This window comes from Triticum dicoccoides, chromosome 1B (genome assembly GCF_002162155.2).
Source record: "Triticum dicoccoides isolate Atlit2015 ecotype Zavitan chromosome 1B, WEW_v2.0, whole genome shotgun sequence".
NCBI lineage: Eukaryota > Viridiplantae > Streptophyta > Magnoliopsida > Poales > Poaceae > Triticum > Triticum dicoccoides.
In genome coordinates, this window is record NC_041381.1 from 687,156,954 (window position 1) to 687,167,509 (window position 10,556).

The 10,556-nt window shown below is 40.4% G+C and overlaps 1 long non-coding RNA gene across 2 annotated transcripts; it reads right to left on the bottom strand.

The window, feature by feature from the left end:
• Window positions 1–3,249: 3,249 nt before the first annotated feature.
• Window positions 3,250–7,048, bottom strand: LOC119312702. Of its 2 annotated transcripts, XR_005151413.1 has the most exons (5): window positions 6,963–7,048; window positions 6,340–6,847; window positions 4,518–4,694; window positions 3,900–4,004; window positions 3,250–3,582 (listed from the first exon to the last, which is right to left on the bottom strand). It is a non-coding gene; the product is annotated as an uncharacterized LOC119312702 (long non-coding RNA). The 2 variants fall into 2 exon arrangements; XR_005151418.1 differs by lacking the exon at window positions 4,518–4,694.
• Window positions 7,049–10,556: the final 3,508 nt, after the last annotated feature.

Below are 10,556 nucleotides of genomic sequence, written 5' to 3' on the forward strand. Positions count from 1 at the left end.
ATATACTGGGCAATTTACAGACAGCGTCGTCGCCCATTCTTAGTTTATTATGAGTGAAATGTAGATTGTGTTTTGGTTATTGTACTGGTTCGATCTCAGGTCAAATAGCATCATCACCTCGCCGAAAGCGGCTGGCATTGTGGTTGGATTTTGTTGGCGAAATCGAAATGTATGCATTTGGGTGGATCCTCCTGTCCATGACCCAGCAACAACTTCCAGTCAAGCATCTCTAAACTTGTGCTGTGCATATTGAACTTTGGACTATAGGGTCGGTCCCCTTGAACGAGAAAATTTTGTAACCTAGTATGTCTTGCCATGTTTTTATGCCGCTTCTCCTTTCTTTTTGTTAATGTATTTTTAACCAAGCACAGACGTTCATTCATGCGCACATACACTCATGTTGACGTTGTTTAAAAAAAATGACAGTATCAGACATCACATGATAACATGGTACCATGTTATCCTAAAAAATTCTGAAGTTGTGTTCACAAGATCAAATCCAAATGATGGATCGAAATGTGAATAGTGCTACTTTTTGCTTTTGTCCTTTTGTGTGACTATTTTATGATGGATTTGTCTTCTTTGTTTCTCCATGTATATTTTGAATTTACATTTAAATCTAAAAACAGGGTTATAGGGGGAAGGATACATGCATTAACTGTTTGCTGTTAGGTAGAATGAGATCTACCGGCGAGTTTCATGTGGGCTATGCGAGTTGAAGGTGCGTAAGTTACCACAAGTGGCAGAGGGGAGAATATCACATGACAACCAAGTTTTAATAAAAATATTGTGGACACACCATTTGGAAGTTATAAAAAATTCTTAAAATATACAGTATGTTAAGCGGGTGATTTATATTGCCATGTAAAATTTCAACTTCAAACAGGAAACCATTTATGAGCAATAAAAAAACAACTTCAGCAATGAATAGGAGCGCTTCTTTGGCGCTATTCAATGCTTATCTTTTTTGTACCTTGTAAACGAATTTGTTTCTGAACTTGGAATTTCACATGCTAATAGAATATCACTCTTAACATACTGTATTCTTCTAAGATTTTTCCAAATGTTCAAAACTCCATAGAAACTTGATTTCCACGTCATATTCTCTTCATGGCAAAGCTGTATGAAATCTGCTGGGAGGCCAAAGACATAATATGAGTGTTTGGGGAGGACCAAGGCAAAGGAAAAAATATATATATTAAAAAAATCCAAACATATTATGTGCATTTTACGTCAGGGGATTTGTTGCCCATTGTTAGTTTATCATTGGTGAAATGTAGATTGTGTTTTGGTTATTGCACCGATTTGATCTCACGTCAGATAGCATAATCATCCTGCCGAAAGCGGATTGTGATTAGATTTTTGTTGTTCAAATTAAAGTGTATGCATTTGGATGAATCCTCATGTCCATGTCCCAGCAATAACTTCCGGTCAAGCATCTCTAAACTTGTGTTGTGCATATTGAACTTTGGACTATATAATCGCTCCCCTTGAATGAGAATTTTTTGTAACCTAGAATGTTTTGTGATCTTGTTTATATGTCGTTTTAATTTTTTTCTCAATGGTGTAGCTTCTCTTTTCTGTCAACGTTGTTTTAAAAATGATGCCAACCATCAGCACATGGTACCATGTTTATTTTTTTAAATTTTTTAGTAATGTTTCAAAAAATTCTGAAAGTAATGTGAATATTCATGAGATCAAATCCAAATTCAAAATACTCATGGAGGACAAAAAAGATAAATGCAAATGTGAATAGTGCCATTTTTTGCTTTTGTCTTTTCGTGAGACTACTTTATGATGAATTTGTCTTTTTTCTCCTGGTGTATTCTGAAATCGGATTTGAAATTCTAGAAATAGGGTTAAAGGTGGAAGGATTCGTGCCTTGACTGTTTGTTGGTAGGTAGAATGAGATTTTTCGATGAGTTTCACGTGGGCTAGACCTTGTGAGTCAAATGCGAGTGGGCGGGTTAGCCATCACTAGTGGAGGTAGATGAAATTTTCTAGGGAGGCCAAAGACAGAATATGAGTGCTTGGTGGGGGGCTGGGGGCAAAGGCTAATTTCTTTCCATCTAAGCCCTCTCACGGTTTTTTTTTCTTTACAACTTCGTTCAAACCACAAGGGAGGGGGGCACATATAGCAGATCATATATCCGATTGTAAGGATGCAAAGACGCAGGTCGCGGCCACCGCACATCCAGTTTGCATATGCAGGTGCTCACGGTTTTATGCGGGCTAATGCGGTGTTTTGCATAAATTCCACATAAAGTGTTCCTTGCCTACTATAATCCATCAATGTTCCATTCGCTTGCATCCTGAACAACAACACCAGTCCTTCAAAATCCAACACTAATGTGGTAAATGGTAGAGACGACAACAATAGTCCAGTTCTTCCATGAACGAAGGTTGTTGCTACATAGAGATTGGTTCCTAAATAGAAGCACAACACAAATAACCAAAACAAACAAACACATATCTTAACCAAAGATATGTACAAGAAATATACGCTTGTACATGAAATACAACATCACGAAAAAAAACACAAATGAACCGGATCAGTTGCCGTAGGCTGCTCGGATCTTCTAAAAGCTCATTAGAGCAGGGAAAAGAAGGATCGACAAAAAGGACAGATTAAAGCCGACAGACAACTGCGAGGAGTGGTTGAGTAGTTTTGCGGATCTTAACATGTTGTAGTCTATGCATCTTTCTCTTTGTCCCCGACACAAATTATTATTTGTCATGAACTAGTCTCTGGTTTACATTTATCAAGATTGGATCAACTAACTTGGTTTTTTAAAAAGTCAGTTTCCTCCTATAAACTCCCCATCTAAGGCAACAAAAGGATCGACAAAAAGGACAGATTAAAGCCGACAAACAACTGGGAGGAGTGGTTGAGAAGTTTTGCGGATCTTAACAGTCATCTGATATATGGTGTGGTCTATGCATCTTTTTCTTTGTCCCCGGCACAAATTATTATTTGTCACGAACTAGTCACTAGTTTACATTTATCAAGATTGGATCAACCAACTTGGTTCTTAAAAAGTCAGTTTCCTCCTATAAATTCCCCATCTAAGGCCTCCCATAAAAACTAGATCGGAATCGCGCCTTGGCGCGAGGGTGCCGGTCGCAACGTTTTGGTTAAACAGGTAATGGCAAGTTAGTAGAAATCCAGGTTTAGCATATGCAATAATACATGATAATACAGGCATAGAAAGTAAATTAGAGAACCAACACTGGAACTACAACATAATATACAATAACCATGGATTAGTAAATCCATCCGAAGGACTGTCTCATAGCGATGAGCACACATAATTTACAATAAGGATAGGGTGGTGTGCTACTACACTGATTCACAACGCCTCTATAGAGGCATCACATCCACCTATGATAATATTACTCGATAAACGAAAAGAACTTCATCTTCTTATGCGGTCAAAACATCGGTCGCATTCACCACAGCTCAAGCTCAGATAAGCAATCACTATTGTTGTCCTCATGGTCAGATGGATAGTAGCCAGGAAACTCATCATATTCGGTGCAGTCAGGCTCCTCATAACAAAGACCATTGCTTGGCTCAACGTACTGTTCAAGCGATTAAACAAATTATTCAAGGTTGCCAAATGGGAATTAGAACGATTGCTTGCAATGGATCATCAAGTTAATTTATTTATTCATGAGTGGAACCATAATGGTAGCAATGCCGAAATATTATTCATCCTGATCATCATCCTATTTGTTACTCCCTCCGTCCCATAATATAAGAACGTTTTTCAAGCTAACATAGTTTGGAAAATGTTCTCATATTATGGGACAGAGGGAATAGAAATTAACCTAATCAAAGCAAAGAGTGGAGGAAGCTAAAACTGTAATCTAAACAGAACTACTATGCAAGTTAATACCATTCGATGAATCGGGTTGCTGGCAGTTGCAAGGCTGGCCAGACTGGGTGTCATGCTCAACACAAGGTCTCCTCCCGAAGAATGTAATGACCAGATGTAATCAACCTGACATACAAAGCCAAAAAGGGTGATAGTAAACATTGTTGTCGCCTTTGCCATATCCACACAATCAGTGCTAAACCATAACTGCAATCAGACCACATCCTATCTATTTCAAAGTTGTAATGTAAACAGAGGTTGTAGGAAACAAAACCTAGGAGTAAAAATGAATGATACATGATCAAGATTACAACATGTTCATACAGAAAGCAACACATCTGACAAGTCTAAAGACCAGTGGTAATAATTAGGGCAAGTCATTTCAAAGAAAGAGACAGAAAAACAAGTAGCACACTACAGGGCAGCTGGACAGTACAGTAGTGTAAGCAAGGCATACAAAAGACTATACAAAAGGCAAGTGACAAAATCAGATAGCAGCCTTGATAAGTACACAAAATGAGAATTAATGATGTAGCTCATCATGGCAAGTGATACTGCTGGAAGCATAGTTCCAACCGCCGATAAGCAGCGTTTTGCCAATGGAAATAAACACCAAGGAAACAACAAACATTTGTTTACCAAGATGGCTAACAGAAATACTCAAATGCGTGCATTTCTCCGGTAGAAAAGCACAGTGACAGTCATTGTGTTATGCGGGTACATCCTTCTCCGATAAATAGCTCTAGGAATTCCAACATGATCCAACATAATATCAAGAATCATTCTGCTAAAAATTCTCACAATAGTCTGGTCCACCTGAGTGTTTGGAAATGGTATAGAGAAAACATAAATATGTGATTGATAAATGAGCAGCAAAGGAACATACATGCGCAGGACAACATAAAGATGCAAAAATAACATTATTGGAAACAATTAAAAAAGGAAGCAAGCGACGGTCAGTCTTAAGGTATGAGCTACAATTTTTTATTTTGAGCAAAATCGGTCAATGAACACACATTTTTTTTATGTATGGCCAATGTAAGAATACATAGACTACATTGGTGAGTCTATGGTTACTCAACCAAGCATGCGCCGAGTCTTTTGCTCTGTACGCTGATAAGAATAACTATGTGAATAAGGTAGACCCGATATTTCACTATCCATGTATATATGATGTGTCGAGGCACCACACAGAGCGAAAGCGTTATTTTTGTTTACGAAACCATAACTGTATGGCCAACGATGACTCATAACACACTGAGAAAATGATAAAATAAAATAAAAAGACATTAACCAAGGAACTAAGTATTTCCCCCCCTTTTTCCTATCTTTAATAAAAACGGAAGAATTCATGCTATGCTCGTCAATAAAATAAAATAAAATAAAAGGCATACATTCACATATTTATATATTACTTCATTTCATTTCCCCACACATAACATACGGACTATGTGTACACAAGGAGTTAACTGACATCCATTAGATTAGCTTGCACGACCAAGGTTCAGTAGCACAGCAGTGGAATTTTCGCTTGGTACACCTCATAAGGGTGAACAACCATCTGTCAGACACCTGCAACTAACAAGACTGAAACCCTGAAAATGGTATATAACAATTCTGACCATCCCAATAAACAGAAAAGCTAGCATATCACACCTAACCCGTCCCATAAGCTGGCACCAGATTGATCTACCCATTCAAGAGGACCAATTAAGCGATCCACACTAACTATCAACAACACAAAAGCATGCCACAGCGTCCCATCTCAGTTATCACCACACGCACCAATATGAATATGAGACTGATCCAACACTCCCCTTCCTTAGAACCTACCTAGACCATGTAACATGCCACTACTATGCACCTAATTTATTATCTTCGAAGTCCCATAGAAAAATAGATAATTTGTAAAGATCATCGTGCATTTTTACTGAATCTTGAACTGTTTGAGTTCATAAATTTAAACGCATTATCTCAGGGGCTTGAACTAAGAAATATGATAGAACCGCAAATTGACTACATTGGCAGATTCACAACATATACATAGCAATAACTCTTATAGATCCTGCCTAATACATGCAGCGACAATATTTTGGAGAGGGTATTGAAGATAAATTAAATTTATCTGGTTCCCAACCATTTATGTGGGGTTACATGATGTATTCAATGGCCTTAAGGAAAAACCATTGGATTGGATGAAGGAAAACATATGTACCTATGTTTGGCTTCCTCTCAATTGTGGGATCACTGTCCAAGGGACAGTAGTGTAGAACAGAGTACAAATTAGCTTTGTGTTCATAACCATAATTTCAAAATCAAGCCATGCATCTTTAATATAGGGGCCAAGTTAGTTTGAGTACAATCTGGAAATACACAACACCGATACATCTATCAACTAAATGCCCGATTCATGATGCGTCGATCAGAAGACTCGATAAGTTTCTTGAGGGAAGCTGCTTACATTGTTGTAGAAAGGTGACCTTGAGAAGAGTTGGTCAGCTCTGGTCCTCCTCTTTTACCAATCCTATAGAAGCCCACCGGAGATCTTAAAATCTGAACCCTACAAACAAACAAATACATGTTTGTCTCATGAAAAAAAAAATATGACTGTGGCATCTTTTAAACAACATTACACCTAAGGAGTTAGCAATATGTTTGTATCAAACCAGCTATTTCTATTATCAAATCAGATTTTTCCATTATCAAATCAGCTATTTATATTACCATATAACCTATTCACAATGGGAAGATTAAAGAGAGGGGCATAGTTGAATAAAATATGTAATACATAAACAGAGTGTAGCTTATCTTGTTGCTGCAGGTTGGCATTGCTTGGGGAGGCAGTAGCTGTAGGCTTTGAGAAAGATTTTGGGTATACGATTCTCCCGTTGCAGTAGCTTGTGGGAGACGCAAGGTGCAGACCAGGATCTCCTCGCCCTCTCCCTCTCTGCTTCCTCCTCCTGCCTGCTCTGTTTGCCAAAGAAAAAGAATGCACCTTACCAAATTCAGAAACGACACGGAGAATAGATGCGGAGATAAGTACAGGGAACTGAATAATTCCAAAAGAAAAAGAATGCACCTTACCAATGGCTAGTGCGGCCAGTTCGAATAATGCGTTGAAGTCTATTGGTCTTCACCCATATAATTTCCTGAACGCGCTTGTATCCCTATATCTCCAAACTGAAGAAGAATAAGGAGGTAAAATGGATCAGTGAAAACAACTATTTTCCAAAAACAAATGTGTTGGCATAAAGTCAAAATAGTAATAATAAAGCATATATTTCTCACCCAGCTGTTAAAAGCGCTGGCGCTCCAAGCAGCTCCTGGTTACTCGGATCATGCTTTAGGCCTTCCTGATAAGTTTCCATTGCTTTGTCGTACTCTTTCCTGAAAAACTGGATTGCTTTATACCTGAAACGTAGCCAATAGCTTAGCACTACAAAATACGCCACAACACAACACCTATACTGCAGAAACACCTATAGCCAGTGGTCACCTACAGATTAATTCAGATGGCATAAACTTATGTGGGTTCTCATCAGATTTACCGATTCAATGCCAATATAACAGTGAAACGGCTTCACAGATTTTTTTAGCTCAAGCAATTGAATATCATAATAAAACATTCAAGTAAATACCTTTGGATCCTTTGCGTTTCTCCTGAGCGCTTCAGTGTAATGTTTCGCTTCTTCTGGGTATTTTTGCTGCTTAAAGAACTCATTACCTACAAGGAGTATCAAAAATTAAAACCCTTATCATCACCCAGACTTATCAGGGGCAGACAAGTGTTGTGTTAACAGTAGAATTCGCACGACTTACCTTTCTCTCGCTCCTCATCAGCTATTTTTGGATCATAGTACTCTTGTTGCTCGAGCTCCTTCTTTGCTCGTTCAGCATCATTTAGTATTTTCAGGGTATCTGGGTTTCGATGCTCAGTTAGAGCCTTCTGGAAAGTCTCAATGGCAACATTGTAGTCTTTGGAAGACTTGGCAAGTTCAGCAAGAGCAGTTCCTTTCCTTGTGAGTGCCCTCGAAACCATCTTGAAGTCAGCACGAAGTTTCCTTCCCCTCTCAACAGCCGTGTCATAATCCTTAATGCAATCATCATACTGGTATCTGCAGAAACAGAATATTAACTCTCAAATCACCAGAGGCATAAGTAATTCGAGAGGGCTCCCGATTACAATTTAAAACATGTGGCAGTGAAAAAGCATAGGCAAACAACAGTACTGAGTTACGGAATCTGCAGTTCATTCAAGCCTAATAATAAACTAATACAATATCATACAGAGCAAGTCCAAGCCCCAAAAAGGTAATTACAATCCAAAGATATACTACCTTCATTAATTATCAGGTGGCAAAGAATTCCAAGTGCATGAGCCCAGCTGTAGGATAATAGACAATAGCTAAAGATGATTAATTAAAGTTTACAGCACAAGAAATCACAAGAAAATACATGCCGAATGATAAAACATTTAAATTCAGATTGAATAAACATCTAAATTCAGTTAAAGATGACATACACATCCCAGTCATTTAGCCATTACTTAATAATGTATACTGACATACATATCGAGATCATGGTAAGTCAAATCTACATGGATCATCAGCCAACTCATCAAGGTTCTGAACCTTGGTACAAGTAACAAAAACAACATGTATCCTATCCATACAAAAATCGAATCAATCAGCTGGGATTGATGACTTAACTGATGATCTAGCTGAAGAAGAAGATGAATCCATCCATGTTGGTTGGTGTAGTGATGAATTCATGGATGGAATCGTTGGTACCTCGGAGCAGGAGACGTGCATGGCGAAGTCGTTGAAGCAGCTGACGACGCACTGCTGGATGCCGAGGCCCAGCGTGTCCAGGGCGCTCACCGTTGACAGCAGTAGCCCCGGCTTGGCGGCGCAGTAGATCTCCACTCAGGTGTCCTCCTTGCGCTCCGCCTCGAACTGCAAGCACACTCAGTCAATCTCCGGTCACCATTGTAAGCTAAATCAGCAACTGCTCCACTGGTGACAGTGAACCGCCTAACTAACTTGCATAAATAAAAACAGCGCTTGCATAATACCTGCAAAGCACAATCTTGCTCTAACTCACAAAGCCAATCAAGCCCATAACATTAGCAGACCCTCATTCCCGGCGAATGTACCTATTCAATATTCAATTATCAATATGTACGCACTTCAGTACCCAACCTAGTGAATGTATGTAACCTCGTAGTTGCCCAACATTCTTCTTGGAATCAAGGACCCAAGTAGATCCCCTAATCCATCAAAGGAATCCGACCATACTCATCCTCGAGCAACACACAAAGCCAATCAATGACAAGGGCTCCAGTTTTTACTTGGTAAAGGCCGATTACAAGGCATTCGTACAGCTAGCTAAAAAACCTGGTAGCTTTCTGAATAGATTAATATCATGAGAATTACTGAAGATACCATTAAGAATTATAGAAAATATCATGAGGCAATGCTGTCAACAACAGCAGTCCATGCCAAACCTATAAGTAGCAGACAAATTCAGAACGGAACAAAAAAACTGGCAGGAATCTAGACATGCGGCTGAGCCTCCCACATGGCAACAAAAAATACCGAGGACCCAAGTAGATCCCCTAATCCATCAAAGGAATCCGACCATACTCAGCCTCGAGCAGCTAATGCATCCAAGAAAGCATTAGCAGCAGCCAACACATCTAACAAACTACTGAAGCCACACATAACAACACTTCCACAAATATTAGACCGCTAGATAGGAAGGAAAAAGAAGAGCTCCCAGACCAGAAGCCTTGCAACATCTCGACGCAGCAGCAGTCGGCAGGACGGTCGAATCCTTGACGAATGGAACAAATGGTGGCTCTTCAGAACCTGCAACGAAATCCCACATGAGACCCTGACCAAACCGAGAGTAATAGAGAAAATCAACCACGACGATTGAACAAACACCTCACCCAGGGGCGGCACGTGCAGGAGCCGTTGGAGAACGAGACCCTCGAGCTCGGCCATGGCCGGGCCACCGCCATGCTCAACAACATGCCGCCGCCACGCCCGGGCTTGAGCTCGGCCATGGCCGTCGCCGCGCTCACCAACGCGCCCACAAACCCATGCTCGAGCTCGTCCATTGGCTGCCACCGCGCTCACCAACGACGTCCTCGTCGGCAACGACCGCGGCATCGCTTCGCGAGGGAGGGCACTCGTCCTCCTGCCCGGTCCCGGTGGGGAGGAGGAGGAGTGAGGCGACCCGTGCAGAGTTGACTGATATGTCCATTTTGCATCATGCTTTTATATCGATATTTATCGCATTATGGGCTGTTATTTCACGTTATGTCACAATACTTATGGCTATTCTCTCTCTTATTTTACAAGGTTTACATGAAGAGGGAGAATGCCGGCAGCTGGAATTCTGGGCTGGAAAAGGAGCAAATATTGAAGGCCTATTCTGCGCAACTCCAAAAGTCCTGAAACTCCACGGAATACCTTAAAATAAATAAATAAAAAATCGTCGCCGAAGATGAAGGCCAGGGGGCCCACACCCTGCTCACGAGGGTGGGGGGCGCGCCCCCTCCCCCTGGGCGCGCCCCCCTACCTCGTGGGCCCCCTGGTGGCTCTCCGACGCCCATCTTCTCCTATATGAAGTCTTTCGATGAGAAAAAAATAATAAGCAACCTTTCGGGAC